Source organism: Pituophis catenifer, unplaced genomic scaffold, assembly GCF_029215685.1.
Source record: "Pituophis catenifer annectens isolate HBS135680 unplaced genomic scaffold, rPitCat1.0.hap2 SCAF_13, whole genome shotgun sequence".
Lineage (NCBI taxonomy): Eukaryota > Metazoa > Chordata > Lepidosauria > Squamata > Colubridae > Pituophis > Pituophis catenifer.
Window position 1 is genome coordinate 21,051,379 of NW_027256893.1, and position 16,033 is coordinate 21,067,411.

General features: G+C 41.4%; 1 protein-coding gene across 1 annotated transcript in view; it reads right to left on the bottom strand.

Annotated features, from left to right (window-relative positions):
* The window catches only part of TOX3 (TOX high mobility group box family member 3), an 80,048-nt gene that overhangs the window by 23,419 nt on the left and 40,596 nt on the right, over window positions 1-16,033 (bottom strand).

Sequence of the window (16,033 nt, forward strand, 5' to 3'; positions counted from 1 at the left end):
GGGAGTTGAAGTCCACAAGTCTTAAAGTCGCCAGGTTTGGGGACCCCTGGTTTAAACAATCATTAAACAATGATTTAAATTAAACAATGATTTAAATCATTAAACAATGATTTAAATCACTAGTAAAAAGGCTTGCTTTAAATCAACTTGATTTAAATCCTAATTTTTAAAGAGCAACTGTCATCTCTGTCCCACAGTGGCTCCTCCTCTGACCCACTGTTGACTCACCGACTGTCCCAATATTGCAGAATATACTGCCTCGTGCTACATAACTAAGCTCCATTTCATGCTGAATAAACTAAATTATTAATGTATCTTAAATAGAAAACTATCTTAATAGATTTTTTTTTACTCCAAAGCATTTTTAAAAAATCTGATTTAAATAAAAAAAATCGGATTTAAATTTTAAAAATCCATTTTTAAAAAAAAAAGTCATCAATTTTTATCCACCCTGACTGTATCCAAATATATTTTTACCATTTTTATTTATAATAACTTTGTTCCTCCCTTTCAGCCAAAGCCATTTTGAAAACAGCATAATATAAGGATAATAATACATATAAGGTGTGATTATGTCGTTAGATATTTGTCTGAAGTGGTGTAGGGTTTCAAATAGGGGGTTGGACTAGAAGACCTCCAAATTCCCTTTCAACTCTTGTTATCCCATTCCCATTCCCATTCCCTTCCCTTCCCTTCCATTCCAGAGTCATACGATTATGACAAGCCTGGAAAAGAATCCAAAAAGGCTGAAACTGAATAAGTAAAACTTCCAAACTTCTTACATCAACATCAGGCAGAGTTCAGATTTTTCAATACTCAATACAAGTATAAATACTCCTTGACTTACAACTGTTCGTTTAGTGACCATTTGAAATTACAACAGCAATGAGAAAAGGGATTTATGACTTTTTCACATTTATGTCCATTGCATTTCACACTTATGTCCATTGCAGCATCCCCATTGTCACGTGATCAAAATTCAGATGTTTGATAACTGACTCATATTTATGACCGTTGTTGTGTCCTGGGGTCATGTGATGGACTTTTGTGACCTTCTAACCAGCGAAGTCAATGGGGAAGCCAGATTCACTTAATGACTAAGTTACTAACTTAACAACGGTAGTGATGTACTTAACAATCGGGGCAAGAAAAGTCATAAAATGAGGCAAAACTGTCTTAACTGTCTCGCTTAATGTCATAAATTTGGGGCAGAATTGTGGTCGTACATGGAGGATTACCTGTACTTTGTTTTACATATGTATCTATTTTATTTATTATTTACGTTTATCTGCCACTCATTTTGCACCTGTAAAATAGTCTATACATTTTGTACAAACACATGCATATACACACCAATACACAATTTTATTACAGGCAGTGCCCGAAGCTAAAATACCATTCGAGACGATTAGTAAAAAGTTAGCAGAGTCACCTCTGTTGAGAAGGGAAGTTATAGAAATAAAAAAAGTAAAATTTAATAAAGCGCTCTCTACGCCTTATATGGCAAATCTGAAGGTTATAAAACAAATTGCAGCGAGTTGCTGAAACAAATTGTTAAGCAAATTAACGATAGCTGAAAACAAAACTTGCATCCTATTTAATAATGAAATTGTGATTAAACATTTAAACTGTGTGAGTGATAGAAAGGCACGTATAGAAAGGTTAGGTTAGAATTTAATTACTAACTCCTTAAATTACCTCAATTTATCCCTGAAGACAGACACAGATTGATCCCAACAACACTGCTGAATCTTAAAACGTCAAATACCTGGTTTTATTTTTGTTATTTTGGAGGAGAGGGTACTATCGTTTGGCTTTAAATTGCTAAATTTTATTAGAAAATTAGGAGAAAGACACATCCATTTACAATGTTTGTTACACTGTATCCCTGCAGTAGGGTGCTGAGAAAGCTACAAACAATTCCTTACAAAACTTTTCAAGAGTCGTGAAAAGAACAATGATTCCCACAAGCATAAAAGTTTTGACAACCAGCAAAGAACGTGCTGTGCATTCTGGGCTACGAAGGCAAGACATATTGCCAACTTCCCTACATGCAGAAATTCACTTTCATGCAAGAGGCTGCTTAATCTTGCTCGTAGCATAACCCAGTGTCAGGAATCTCAGTAAAAGAACAATTTAAGCGATCGATCAATTACAAAGGCAATGTTTTATTTGAAATGAGGATTCTATCTTATACCCATCACACACTAAGTGGAATGTATTTGCCGCCAAGGTAAATTTCCCGATCAAATTCCTTGCGTGAAAACTTCTTGCATAATGAAGGAAAATGCAGCGAAGGTTAAAAACTATGAAGGAGCACTCAGCCTTTTAGGTTGGAAAGATCCAAGAACAACTGGAAAGGGTTTAAAATCAGGCCTAAGTTGGTATTCGTGCCCACAGTAAAAACAGTATCAAAAACCTAGCTTCGGTGGTGGAGTTGTTTTTAGCTTCTCACTTCCATGGCAGAGAGCTAACTCTTATCAATTCAGTCAGCAGATCATTCACAGTAAAAGTCAGCGCCAGGGCTACAAAAAATGCAACTGGTGATTTTTCTCATTACACCAGGGCAGGGGTCAGCAACCTGCGGCTCTGGAGCCGCATGTGGATCTTTCATCCCTCTGCTGTGGCTCCCTGTCGCCGGTCGGCTCCACAATTGATAGGGCTTTTGGTTAGGACAGGTAGAGGAAAACGGATGCTGCGCTAGGAGGAGACTCTATGGTGTGGGAACCGGACTTCTGGTTGACAGAGGAAAAAGGACGCTGCGCTAGGAGGAGACTCTATGGTGGGGGAATCGGACTTCTGGTTGACAGAGGAAAAAGGACGCTGCGCTAGGAGGAGACTCTATGGTGGGGGAATCAGACTTCTGGTTGACAGAGGAAAAAGGACGCTAGGAGGAGACTCTATGGTGGGGGAATCGAACTTCCGGTCGGCAGAGGAAAAAGGACGCCACACTAGGAGGAAATTCTATGGTGGGGTAACTGGACTTCCGGCCGGCTCCAGAATTTCCAGTTAGGACCTTTGTGGCTCTTTGAGTGTTTAAGGTTGCCGACCCCTTGCACCAGGGTTAACTTTGGTTTGTATAAGGGAGCGGTACATCGGCAAAAGGCAGTACTGTATCCCAACAAACCATTAGTCATTTTAGCTCCATAAAATCTGTTCTAACACATTATGAGATCTTAAAAAGACCATAAAATCATAGAAGGCAAGGATTGGGAGAGACCTTGAGATCATCCCACTCAATCCTCGATCCAGTGAAGCAGTCCAGAATAACCACAATCCGGGCAGATAGCTTTGCTCGTCATGACTATCCAAGGCAATCTGTCCCATTGGGAAATGGCTTCAGGCCACTAGATTTCTGATTTTATAACTCGAATCAATTTTCTTTCAATATAAGCTCGTCGTTAATTAAGGAGAAACTTCCCAACAGTGACGACAATTAACCAGCTTGCCTTCAGAAGTTGTGAGTGCTCCAACATCGGAGGTTTTTAAAGAAAAGACGGGGCAGCCACCTGTCTGAAATCGTATAGGGCAGGGGTGTCAAACTCACGGCGTCACGGCAGCGTCACGTGACGTATTGGGACTTTTTTCCCCTTTGCCAAACTGGGCGGGGGCAGCGTGTGACGCATTGGGGTTGCAGGCCGGGAGTTTGACAGCCTGGTATAGGGTTTCCTGCTTGAGCAGGGGGCTGGACTAGAAGACCTCCAAGGTCCCTTCCAGCTCTATGCTGATTGAATGGATTGTTTCTTATCCTATCTTCTGAAATATCTCCAAATCTATCTCAGCTTCTCCATGGCAGCCCTTCTTGAAATCAACTATCATATTTCAACCAGACTTCTCATTATAAACACTATGAATGAAGCTAAACCTTAATTACTGTATTTTTTGGAGTATAAGACGCAACTTAGTTTTTGGGGAGGAAAATAAGAAAAAAGCTGATTGGCGGGTGGCTTGGCCTCCTGGAATACCCCCAATCAGCTGTTCCCAGAGGTGAATTTTAGCAACAGGTTCCTTGGTTGTGAGCTCTGTGCCTTGCTTTTTTTTTTTTTTACTTTTTTTTCAAAGTTTTTCAGAAAACTTCAACTTCTCTCCCACAGTAACTCTTCCTCTTAAAAAAAAAAAAATAGCAGAAGCTTGAAGAAAAATAACACACAGCCTGCCTGGATTCATTTTATCTCAACATTTCAGAAAAACGTGCCAAACATAAGAAGTTTGAAAGACCAGGGGCCACAAAAATGTAAAGCCTCTTGTTCACGGGAAGAATGTGAGGAATTTTAATCAAAATTTGTAGCTGAGGGCTGAGGAGGTACCCTTCCATTCATTCCTGCGCTGTTTTCGTGTCTTACCCTTCCGAAGTTTTCTGGCAAAAGTTTCAATGCACTGCATGTACGGTTCATTACCATTTCTACTCCGTGTTCTTGAGGCAGATGTAATCAGAATTAAAGATTGCAGTTTGGACCAGATGTATGTCAGATCATACATTGCGGAGAGCAAATGTTTTGATTCTCTACTGGAAACAATAAGAAAAAAAACTGTTTGTTCTCTTTCTATTCTTTTAAAAAATAAAATCCATAATCTGGAGCCGCGATGGCGAACCTATGGCACATGTGGTGGAAGTGGCACACAGAGCCATCTCTCCGGGCACGTGAGCCATCGCCTGTTGCTCTTCCTGTTTCCAGCGCACCAGCCTGCTGGTCTTTGCGTGTGCATGCACGCCAGAAACTGGAAGACCAAGTGGCCGGAGCGCATGTGCGCACTGGAAACCAGAAGATCATTTTCCCAGTGCGTGAATGTGCACCGGGCGGCCTGCTCTTTCGGTTTCCGGCATGCGCATGTGCACCGGCCAGCTGGTCTTCACACATGCATGCGTGCCAAAAACCAGAAGACAAGGTGGCGCACCAGAAACTGGAAGATCATCTTCCTGGCGCGCATATGCGCACCGGGCGGCTGCTCTTCCAGTTTCCTGTACGCGTGCACGCTCCCGTTTCAGCACTCGGTGTCGAAAAGGTTCACCAACACTGATCTAGAGAGAGTTTACTTCTAATACAGAACAGAATAATTGGAAGGGACCTTGGAGGTCTTCTAATCCAACCCCCTGCTCAAAAAATCCTACCATTTCGAACAAATGGTTGTCCAATCTTTTTTAAAAAACCTCCAATGCTGGAGCACCCACAACTTCTGGAGGGGAGCCATTCTATTGATTGATTGATTGATTGATTGATTGATTGTACTAACTGTCAGGAAATTTCTCCTTGGTTCTAGATTGGTTCTCTCCTTGATTCGTTTCCATCCATTGCTTCTTGTTCCGCCTTCAGGAGCTTTGAAAAATAGGTTGACCCCTCTTCTTTGTGGCAACCTCTTAGGAATAGCAATAGCATTTAGACTTCTATACCCCTTCACAGTGCTTTACAGCCCTCTCTAAGTGGTTTACACAGACAGCATCTTGCCCTCCAACAATCTGGGTCCTCATTTTACCCACCTCGGAAGAATGGAAGGTGTGAGTTAACCTTGAGCCAGTGAGAATCGAACTGCTGGCAGTCGCCAGAATTAGACTGCAATACTGCATTCTAACCACTGCACCACCGGAGCTCATAGATATCGAAACTCTGTTATCATGTCTCCCCTAGTCCTACTTTTCAACAAACTAGACATACCCAGTTCCTGAAACCGTTCTTTATATGTTTTAGCCTCCAGTCTGCTAATCATCTTTGTTGCTCTTCTCTGCACTCTTTCTAGAGTCTCCACCAATTTTATATCAATGCATTGTTTAAAAAAAAAATCTAATAACTCTAGACAGAGGGAAAAAGGCCGTGGTAGAAATAATCTTCTGAACAGTGAACATGTGCATGTAATTAATGTAAGATCTACAACTAATCAGCTACGAATTGTATCCATTAATTAGCATTGGCCCTAGAGAAATGGGGAGGGGGGGGGTAATCAGTAAAAACATTAGCACTAAAGTGTGCCAACTCCTGATGAAACATAGCTCTGTTGGCATCTGAAATCAAGCAGCTGGCACTAGCCGGCCAAGCAATTTAAGAATCTTTCACCTGAGGTCTGGAGAACTGGAGACACAAAGCATTTATCTTTTGTATATCTCTATAAGGCTTATTATGAATGGTTTTTAATTTAGCAAATTCTTGGCGATCAGCTAGGAAATGCTATAAATCAGACCCAACAGAACAAAGAGTTTTGCACTTCTCTCCCCCCCAGTCGAAGATTTAATTTTGGAGAGGCACTTCAAAAGGATCTGTCTTCAGGGCTCTTTTCTCATGCAATTCCAGTGGTGAAATCTGAACCGATTTGCCACCGGTTTGCTGGCCGCGCATGCGCAGCACGCACCAAATGCGAGCTTCACGCGGAAAAAGGAGGCTTGGGAAAGTAAGTAGAACAGCGAGGGGGGGGAACTGCTGTGCCGCGCGATTTAGATTCATTAGAAAGCAGGATTTCCTGCTTTCTAGCAATTTTAAATTGTGCGGCACAGCTGATCGTTCACAGGAACCAATAGCTTTTTTTAAACTACCGGTTCGCCCGAACCGGTGCGAACCGGTAGCAATTCACCACTGTGCAATTCCCATTTCATAAGGGACCCGGTAGTCCTTGACTTACAACAGTTCATTTAGTGACTGCTCAAAGTTACAACGGCACTGAAAAAATTGACTTAGGACCGTGTGTCACCCTGATGACCGCTGCAGCATCCCCATCCCCAGTGATCAAAATTCGGATGACTGACAACTGATTCATATTTATGATGGTTGCAGAGTCCTGGGCTCCCGTGATCCCCTTTGGCAACCTTCTGACAAGCCAAGTCCATGGGGAAGCCAGATTCACTTCACAACCGCGTTACTTATTTTACAACTGCAGCGATTCACTTAACAAATGTGGCAAGAAAAGTCGTAAAATGGGGCAAAACTCACTTAACAAATATTCTCACTTAACAACATAAATGTTGGGCTCAACTGTGTGTCAGTCCTGAAGCTGGCCTGGCCGAAGCCATCTTGGAGCTTCAGTGCTGTCACACTGGAGCTGAGGGATAGGGAGGGGGGATTAGAGATAGCTGGGCCTATCTAGTCAAAACAAAATACTTTCTCCTGGGAACCAAGGACGTTCTCACACCTGGCCAGAGGAAGGAGGAGTTATGTGACCAGATCTGCGGACGCTGCCTTGATTGGGCCATGTGACTGATTGTTTGGGGTTGAGGGGAAAACTTTCACTTTTAATTAGGTGAAAACCAAGGGGCCCTCAAGAGTTGGTTTTCACCAGATATGTGCCAATATGATATTTCCAATAAAGCTATTCTTTGACCTGCCTCGGAGTTTTGCTTGCTATGGATCTAGTAGTTTAATGAAAAGAAGGACTAGGGGAGATATGATAGCAGTGTTCCAATATCTCAGGGGCTGCCCCAAAGAAGAGGGAGTCAAGCTATTCTCCAAAGCACCTGAGGGCAGGACAAGAAGCAATGGGTGGAAACTCATCAAGGAGAGAAGCAACTTAGAACTAAGAAGAAATTTCCTGAGAGTTAGAACAATTAATAAGTGGAACAACTTGCCTCCAGAAGTTGTGAATGCTCAAACAGTGGAAGTTTTTAAGAAGATGTTGGATAACCATTTGTCTGAAGTGGTGTAGGGTTTCCTGCCTAAGCAGGGGGTTGGACTAGAAGACCTCCACGGCCCCTTCCAACTCTGTTATTCTCTTTCTCTTCCTATTCTATTACTTGGAACCCTGACACTGTGGTCATAAGTTGAGGACTACCTGTACCTTCTACAAAAGTCCAAGTCAATGTAAGCATTCTGCTTGTGGTTGTAGATAAATAAATAAAAAAGAATAAGATATACTTTTGTTACAAAGATATGATAAAGAAAAAAAAACTAGTCTGAGAACACCATTCATTCCATTTACACTCATTTTCTTGATGCATGGTAAGTCAGGTGATTCATTCAATAAAGCGATCAATAAAAGTTCTTTTCTTCTTTTAACTTTTCTTGGCTTCTGTCTTTCTCGTAGTCTTTGTCGTTTGGTGCTAAGCAATTTTCTATTGCTAAAAAAATTGAAATTGGAATCAATTGTGTTCGGAGCAGTGTGGAGAATTAGAAATCAACATTACAGATGTAGAGGTTTAGTTAAATTGCCACATTTAGCATCCCATCCTTTTGCTTTGCATTTCTGGCAAGAAAAGGAGGAATGAACTGATTCCCAAAGATGCAATTAAGAACCAAAACTTAATTATTTTACAGGCTTAACTACTGTATCTTAATCACTTTACCAGATAACATCTTCTCTGCATTTGGAAGGGATTTGATTGCTTTCCAGGATTAATAATCAGAATTGTCTAGCAAATAAAATGTTGGATAAAGGCAGGAATTAAAAATTAAGTGTTTGGAAGTGGGGGAAGGGACGTTTTGAATTCATTGCATTCCCAGTTTCTTTGATTGACTGAAATGCCAAATGAAGTGAATGGAGAAATTTAAGTTTTGTTTCACTAATGAGGAATCACATGGAAATCAGGATAACACAAACAATAAATGAAAAGATGAGGAACTGGATGAGTCCTATTTCACAGGATTACTCCAAACACTACAATGTAGAGCAGTACTTTCTCTCAACAACAATAACGATACAAAGAAATACAGAAATAACGAAAATCAGCTTTTGCCAATCAAGTTTGTCATTACAAATTTCTCAGATAATAAATTAAAACATACTGGGCAATGTAATTTCTATTTTTCTTTGTAACGTGTCTCACTTTCCAAGCTCTTAAAAGAGACAGCAACCCCTAATCAGCTTTCCCATGATAAGAAACTATGATAGGCCAGGATGTAAGGAAACCTGGTTTGGTCTCCTTTTGTTTATGAAAATCTGATAACTGTTGAACAATAATGAAAAGAAGTAGGGAGCATAACGTTCTAATACATAAAAGAAAGAATTGGTTGTATTTGTTTTATTTATGAATTTATTTTTGAGAATCGGTTGTATTTATTTATGAATTTAGTTTTCAGTTCCTTATAAAATAATAAAGGGTAGGATAAAGATCAGATAGATAGATGATAGATAGATAGATAGATAGATAGATGGATGGATGGATGGATGGATGGATGGATGGATGGATGGATGGATGGAAGGATGGATGGAGGGATGGGTAGGTAGGTAGGTAGGTAGGTAGGTAGGTAGGTAGGTAGGTAGATAGATAGATAGATAGATAGATAGATAGATAGATAGATAGATAGATAGATAGATAGGGGTGGGTGGGCGGGTAATTGATTTGTCTTACAACCATATAGGCAGATAGATACCGGTAGATCAGGGGTGTCAAACTCGCGGCCCACATGCCAAATACATCATGTGCTGGGCCCCCTCCCCTGCCTGGTTTAGCGAAGGGGGGGAAGTCCTGATATGCCATGTGATGCCGCTGTGATAATGCGAGTGACACCCCTGTGGTAGATGGAGATAGATAGATAGATAGATAGATAGATAGATAGATAGATAGATAGATAGATGGATGGATGGATGGATAGACAGACCCTACCCAATCTCTCTCTTTCTCCTTCCACCCATCTTTTAATATAGTCCTACAGTTTGGATTTGTGGATAAGTGTTACTCTATTGGTCCATCCACAACATTATTTAATAAGCCAACATATGTTGATGGTGCAAGTTTATGATCACTAATCTAGGAAGTAGGCCTACAGGTAGTACCTCCCAGTGAGTCACACTGCATTTCTTTAAAGAGCTATAGTAGGCTACGTATTTATCATTTTTGGAACATTTTCCAGTTGCATGAATCTCTTCCATAACGGTTAGTATAGAACAGTTATGGCAAACCTTTTAGGCACTGAGTGCCCGAAGTGCATGCGCGTGCCCAAACTGTAAGATGTGGGCACATGTGCATGCATGCCCCGTGCATGTGCGCACACCCCATGCATGAACCTACACCCCGCTCAAACTGCAAGGCATGGGCACATGCGTGTGGGCCCCCACATGTGCACCTACACCCTGCACAGGCACACCTGCGTCCCACGCATGCGCGGCAAAGACCCAAAGACCAGCTGGCCAGTGGGAGGCGCGCGGGCATGCACAGCAGAAACCCAAAACAAAGCCGGGGCAATGGCGCGCGTGCCCACAGAGAGGGCTCTGTGTGCCACCTCTGGCACTCATGCCATAGGTTTGCCACCACTGGTATAGAAGTTGCACATAATATGAAATCTAGGCACTGTATTTAAATCTGAAGGCCTTTTATTCTTTAAATCCCAAAAGCTGGTTTTATACCATTGTCGGACACGCCTACAATATTTCTTCCAAAACCGAATTCGACCACAGCTAATTATATGGCCATTGGTCTCTTAAGTAGCTTTTCTTACGCCTCTTCTATCAAATTTCACTTACGGAAATGAAAACTCTGAATTCTAATCTGGAACGTTATTTGGTTCTATTGCACAACTCAAATTCTTGTGAATGAGGAATGAGGAAAAATAATGTAGAAAACAGATGGAACTATGTTATAATAAGAATAATGAAAGGTTAGCCGAGATATTTTTAGTTAAACACAGCAGTGAAGATGCAAGATCTTACTTCTTTGATATAGTCGTAGTATTCCCCTTCAAAGAAACAGAATCTGCACAGATTCTGAACTTAATTGCTAGATATGTAATAACCCCCTAATAATATATTTCCTCTTATGAAACTGATGTGGCAGTGAATAGTGGCGATACTATTTTTGGATAAAACACTTCAATTAAATAACAGATGATTAATAATACAACGGGACGTTCATCCACTATAATACTTCCTTGGTTTTGTCATGTCACATTCAAGTAACTTTCTTAATATCCTAGAATATTACTGAGACACCTCGTGCTACCCTTTGTATAAATCATGGCTGGGGGAAAAAAAATACTTTTTAAGACTGCCATCCTGAACAGAAATCCAAAACAAATGAAAATGTGTTTCAGTTCAAAACAAAAATACAAAATCAACCCATTAGTTGGAAACTTGATTTTAGTTCAGTCAATACTCCTTCCTTACTCCTCCTTTAGTTGGCCACTGTTTTACCAGTGACGTTCACTTTACCAGTGAAGTTTTCCTTCAATACCCCAACAACTCCCAACACGCGGTAATTCATGAAGATTCACTCATGGTACTTGACATGACATGAGAACATTTCAGCTTCTCCTGTGACTAACATGGATGGGAGTAGAACATGCTCTTCCATTTTCTGGACGTTACTCAACAACAAATATGTAGAGCTGGGATGCCTGAATAATGCACATAAAGGTAAGTGTCAGGATTCCAAGTAACACCCCCAATGAAAGGCTTGAGTTCCCTCAAAGTTCCATCTTATTAGAGATGTCAAACCAAGTAATAACCAAAAGCCAACATGGATTTGTCAAAAACAGATCATGCCAGACTAATCTTATTGCATTCTTTGACAAAGTGACAAAATTAGTGGACCAGAGGAATGCTGTCGATATAATTTACTTGGATTTCAGTAAGGCATTTGATAAAATAGACCATAACTTACTATCAGATAAAGTAGAAAAGTGTGGGTTCACCACCAGCATCACCACCAGATGGATTCGTAACTTGGCTGACCAACCTCACTCAACATGTAGTCCTCAATGGAACTGTATCTACATGGAGGGAAGTATGCAGTGGAGTACCTCAAGGCTCTGTTTTAGGCCCAGTACTCTTCAACATCTTCATCAATGACTTGGAAGAGGGGAGAGATAGGGAACTCATCAAATTTGCAGATGACACCAAACTGGCAAGAATAGCCAACATTCCAGAAGATAGGCTTAAGATACAGAAGACTTGAACATTGGCCACTATCTAACAAAATGAAATCCATTGAAGAAAAAAGTAAGGTTCTACATTTAGGCAAGAAAAACAAAATGCGTAGGTACAGTATATGTGGTACCTTGCTCAATAGTAGTAACTGTGAGAGGGATCTTGGAGTCCTAGCAGACAATCATTTAAATATGAGCCAGCAGTGTGCAGCAGTTGCCAAAAAAGCCAACACAGTTCTAGGCTGCGTAAACAGAAGGATAGAATCAAAATCAGGTGAAGTGTTAATACCAGTTTATAATGCCTTGGGAAGGCCACACTTGGAATACTGCATTCAGTTTTGGTCGCCATGATGTAAAAAAGATTTTGAGACTCTAGAAAGAGTGCAGAGAAGAGCAACAAAGGTGATTAGGGGACTGGAGGCTAAAACATATGAAGAACGGTTGCAGGAACTGGATATGTCTAGTCTGATGAAAAGAAGGACTAAGGGAGACATGATAGCAGCGTTCTGATATCTCAGGGGCTGCCACAAACAAGAGGCAGCAAAGCTATTTTCCAAAGCACCTGAGGGTAGGACCAGAAGCAACGGGTGGAAACTAATCAAGGAGAGAAGCAACCTAGAACTAAGAAGAAATTTCCTGAGAGTTAGAACAATTAATCAGTGGAACAACTTGCCTCCAGAAGTTGTGAATGCTCAAACACTGGAAGTTTTTAAGAAGATGTGGGATAACCATTTGTCTGAAGTGGTGTAGGGTTTCCTGCCTAGGCAGGGGGTTGGACTAGAAGACCTCCAAGGTCCCTTCCAACTCTTGTTATTCTATATTCATATTGGCACATCTGGAAAAACCCAAATCTGAAAGTTTCCAGGTTTTCCCCACCCAGAGGAAAGTTCAAATCCCTGCCCAACACCCACAAGTCCATCACATGGTCCAATCAAAGCACCATCCCAACTGAAGATGCCTCCCAGTTCCAGCCCTCCAGGTGCAGAGCAAGATGTCCTTGACTCTCTGAGAAAGGAATATTATTATGACTATATATCACCCTGGCTCCATACAATCCCCCCTCCCCGTTTCCCACAGTAGTAAATGTAGCAGGCCTGAAGGCCCAATGCAAAAGATGGCTTCCAGGCCTGACAGTGAGGAGACTAACATCAACAGGTAGTCCTCAAATTAGAACATAGAATAATACAGTTGGAAGGGTCCTTGGAGATCTTCTAGTAGTTCAACCCACTACTGGAGCAGGAGATCCTATACCATTTCAGATAAATGGTTGTCCAGTTTCTTCTTCAAAGCCTCTAGTGATGGAGCACTCTACAACTTCTGGAGGAAAGTCGTTCCACTGGTTAACTGTTCTCATCCTTAGGAAATTTCTTCTTAGTTCTAGGATACTTTTCTCTCCTTGGTTGGTTTCCATCCATTGTTTCTTGTCTTGCCTCTTGGTGGTTTGGAAAATAATTTGACCCCTTCCCCCCTCATCTTTTTAGGAGCCCCTCAAATATTGGAAGATTGCTATCATGTCATCCCTACCCCTTCTTTTCATTAAACTAGACATTCCCAATTCCTGTAACTGTTCTTCGTATGTTTTAGCCTCCAGCCCTCTAATCATCTTTGTTGTTCTTCTCTGCAACTGAGAATTGAGACAACTGAACCCCCCCAAATTTCCGTGGCTAAGCAAATTCACTTGTTAAGTGAATTTTGCCCGATTTTGCTGATCAGAAGGTTACAAAAGGTGGTCACCATTCATTTAGTCACGGTCAAAGTTACAATGGCAATGGGAAAAGGGCCATTTTTTCACACTTATGACTGTTGCAGCCTCCCCATGGCCACATGATCAACCCTTGGCAACTGGCTCATATTTATGACAGTTGCAGTGTCCCGGGGTCATGTGATCTCCTTTTGAGCCAACAAAGTCAATGGGGAAGCAAGATTCACTTAACAACCATCTTAGTAACTTAACAACTGTGGCAAGGAAGGTCATAAAAATGGAGCAAAACTCACTGAAAAACTGTCTTAGAGGTTTTGGGCTCAATTGTGGTCATAAATCAAGGTTTACCTGTATTTCAGCGCACAGCTATAGCAATCAATAACAAGTGATACCATCAGCGGGTTAATGGAAACTTTCCTGATCTATAATGTAAGATGTATTGTGATTTCAGTGACCATAATCCTCAGCCATTGTTGTGACCTAGGCTTCCTGAGTCATTAAAACACACAAGTAGTCCCAAAAACCTCTTTTATTGCAACAGCTGTGAATTACGTTCATTCACAGCTGAGTCCCAATTAGTTTCAAAAAGTCCTTCGGGATAATCACCAACCTTTATCTCCCTTGACAAGCTGCCAAAGACCTACTTGGCAAAGCCACACGGAATCCAGAATCAAACAGAGATGCCGACTGGGAACAGAATTAACAACGTTGCTTTCCTGCAAAGGGCCCACGTGCCTTTGCTTCTCTTTTAAGCCTTATGGGAGGGGCCAATCATCTCCAGGCGTTACTCCTGAGTCGTCCCTTTTGTTTTAACTGTTCTTGTCTTCTAGCAGCTCTGCACTTGCACGCACTGGGGACAGGCTCCTCCTGTTCCTCTGCCTTTCTGATGTCCGACTTTGGAGGCTCCGGAGTCCGTGCATAACTCCCAGATGGCCCTGGCCCCATCTCTGCCTCCATCGTAGAGCCCTCGTCCGAGCCTTCCCCAGACTCCAGGACTGGCCCATGTTCCTCCCCATCCTCCTCACTGTCTGACTCCGCTGCCAGGTCCGCAGGCTGCTGGCGGACCACAACAGCCATGTTGGCCAAACTTCATTTGAAAGCACAGAGAACTCGGAATTTAGTGCACACCATCTCTCTTTTTAACACACACACAGACCCTTCTTTGCTATCATGGAAATCTGAGTTCTTTGAGAGATCCTGTCACCCACAGGATTAGCTTGCAATGAACAGAATTATATACAGAAGCGTTTTAAGTTTTAAAGTAAAGCATCTGACTTATATCAGCTTGACACTTCCAGATAAGATACGGCAGCAGAACAGGTTATAGTTTCAATAATAATTTCTGATTGGCATGTCATTCCTTCTAACTACCGTTTGGCATCTCTCCAGAGAAAGGAACAGGGCACTGTTATGAAAAAAAAGAAAGAAGAAATCTCTTTGTATAATTCAGTATTTGCACAGCCTGGGCTTTTTCTGCTGTAAAGAGAAAGCATTTAAGCTGTTCAGCTTTAAAAGATTTGGATCGCCATACCAGGCCCTTCTCTTCCCCCCTCCCAAAATAATGTGGGGTTGGTTTTTTTCCCTTCCCTACAAGCAGGTGACAATTTTGTTTAAAAATGTTCACAACCAACAGCTAAATAATCCTCAAGGTTAAGAGAGAGAAAGAGAAGGGAGACAACCTCTGATTGCTTCGGCGCAGCTGCTCAAACAGATTTATATCTCGGCGAGATTTGCATATTTCTGAATATTCCCTTTCAAACCCCCCGCATTTTTGTGAGCAAAATCAATTTTGTCCGAGACCAAAAAAAAAAAAAGAGAAGAGAGAGAGATTTGGCGTCATGATTTTAAGCTTTTAAATAAACTCCACAGTAGGAAGAGGTCCGGCTTGGCTTTTGAAGAAGAAATGAAAAAAAAAAAAAATCCAGTGTGGGGGACACATTTTTAACCGAAAAGAAGAAACAAAGAACAAGTCAAATGCAACACAACGGGGAAAAAAAAGAAAAGAAAAAAAATAATAAAAATAAAAGAAGGGAGCCCTAATTACACGGCCACCATTGCAGATGGATACTCAATTTAATTTCAGCCGAACGCCAAATGCCAAGATCAATATTTATAGACGCTAAGTGAAAAATGCAAACGGGGGGGGGAGGGTTATATGAAATCATGTTTGAGAAAATAAAACACAAAGGCAAAAAAAAAAAACGTTGCTCCCGCCAAACGTTCAAACCGAAACATTATCCCATCAGAACCTTTTTAACTCCCTGTTAATAGTTACTGTTTGCACACCTAGAAGTGAGTACCGTGGCCCAGTTGTTCAATCTATACGAATTTAAGAAACATGCATTGCCAGAGAATTACTCATCTATCAGTCTATTATATGCTGCAGGACTGACTGTATTAAACAAATCACTCCCCGTACCATTGAGGAATACAAGCTATATAAAGAGCAGAGGTTATTGGGTAATTTAAATCTTGGCTGGCTTCCCAGGCCTCTACAAGACTCCAATTTGTGGGAAAACGGTTGCTCTCGGCTACTGCCAAAAAGCCTGCAAGA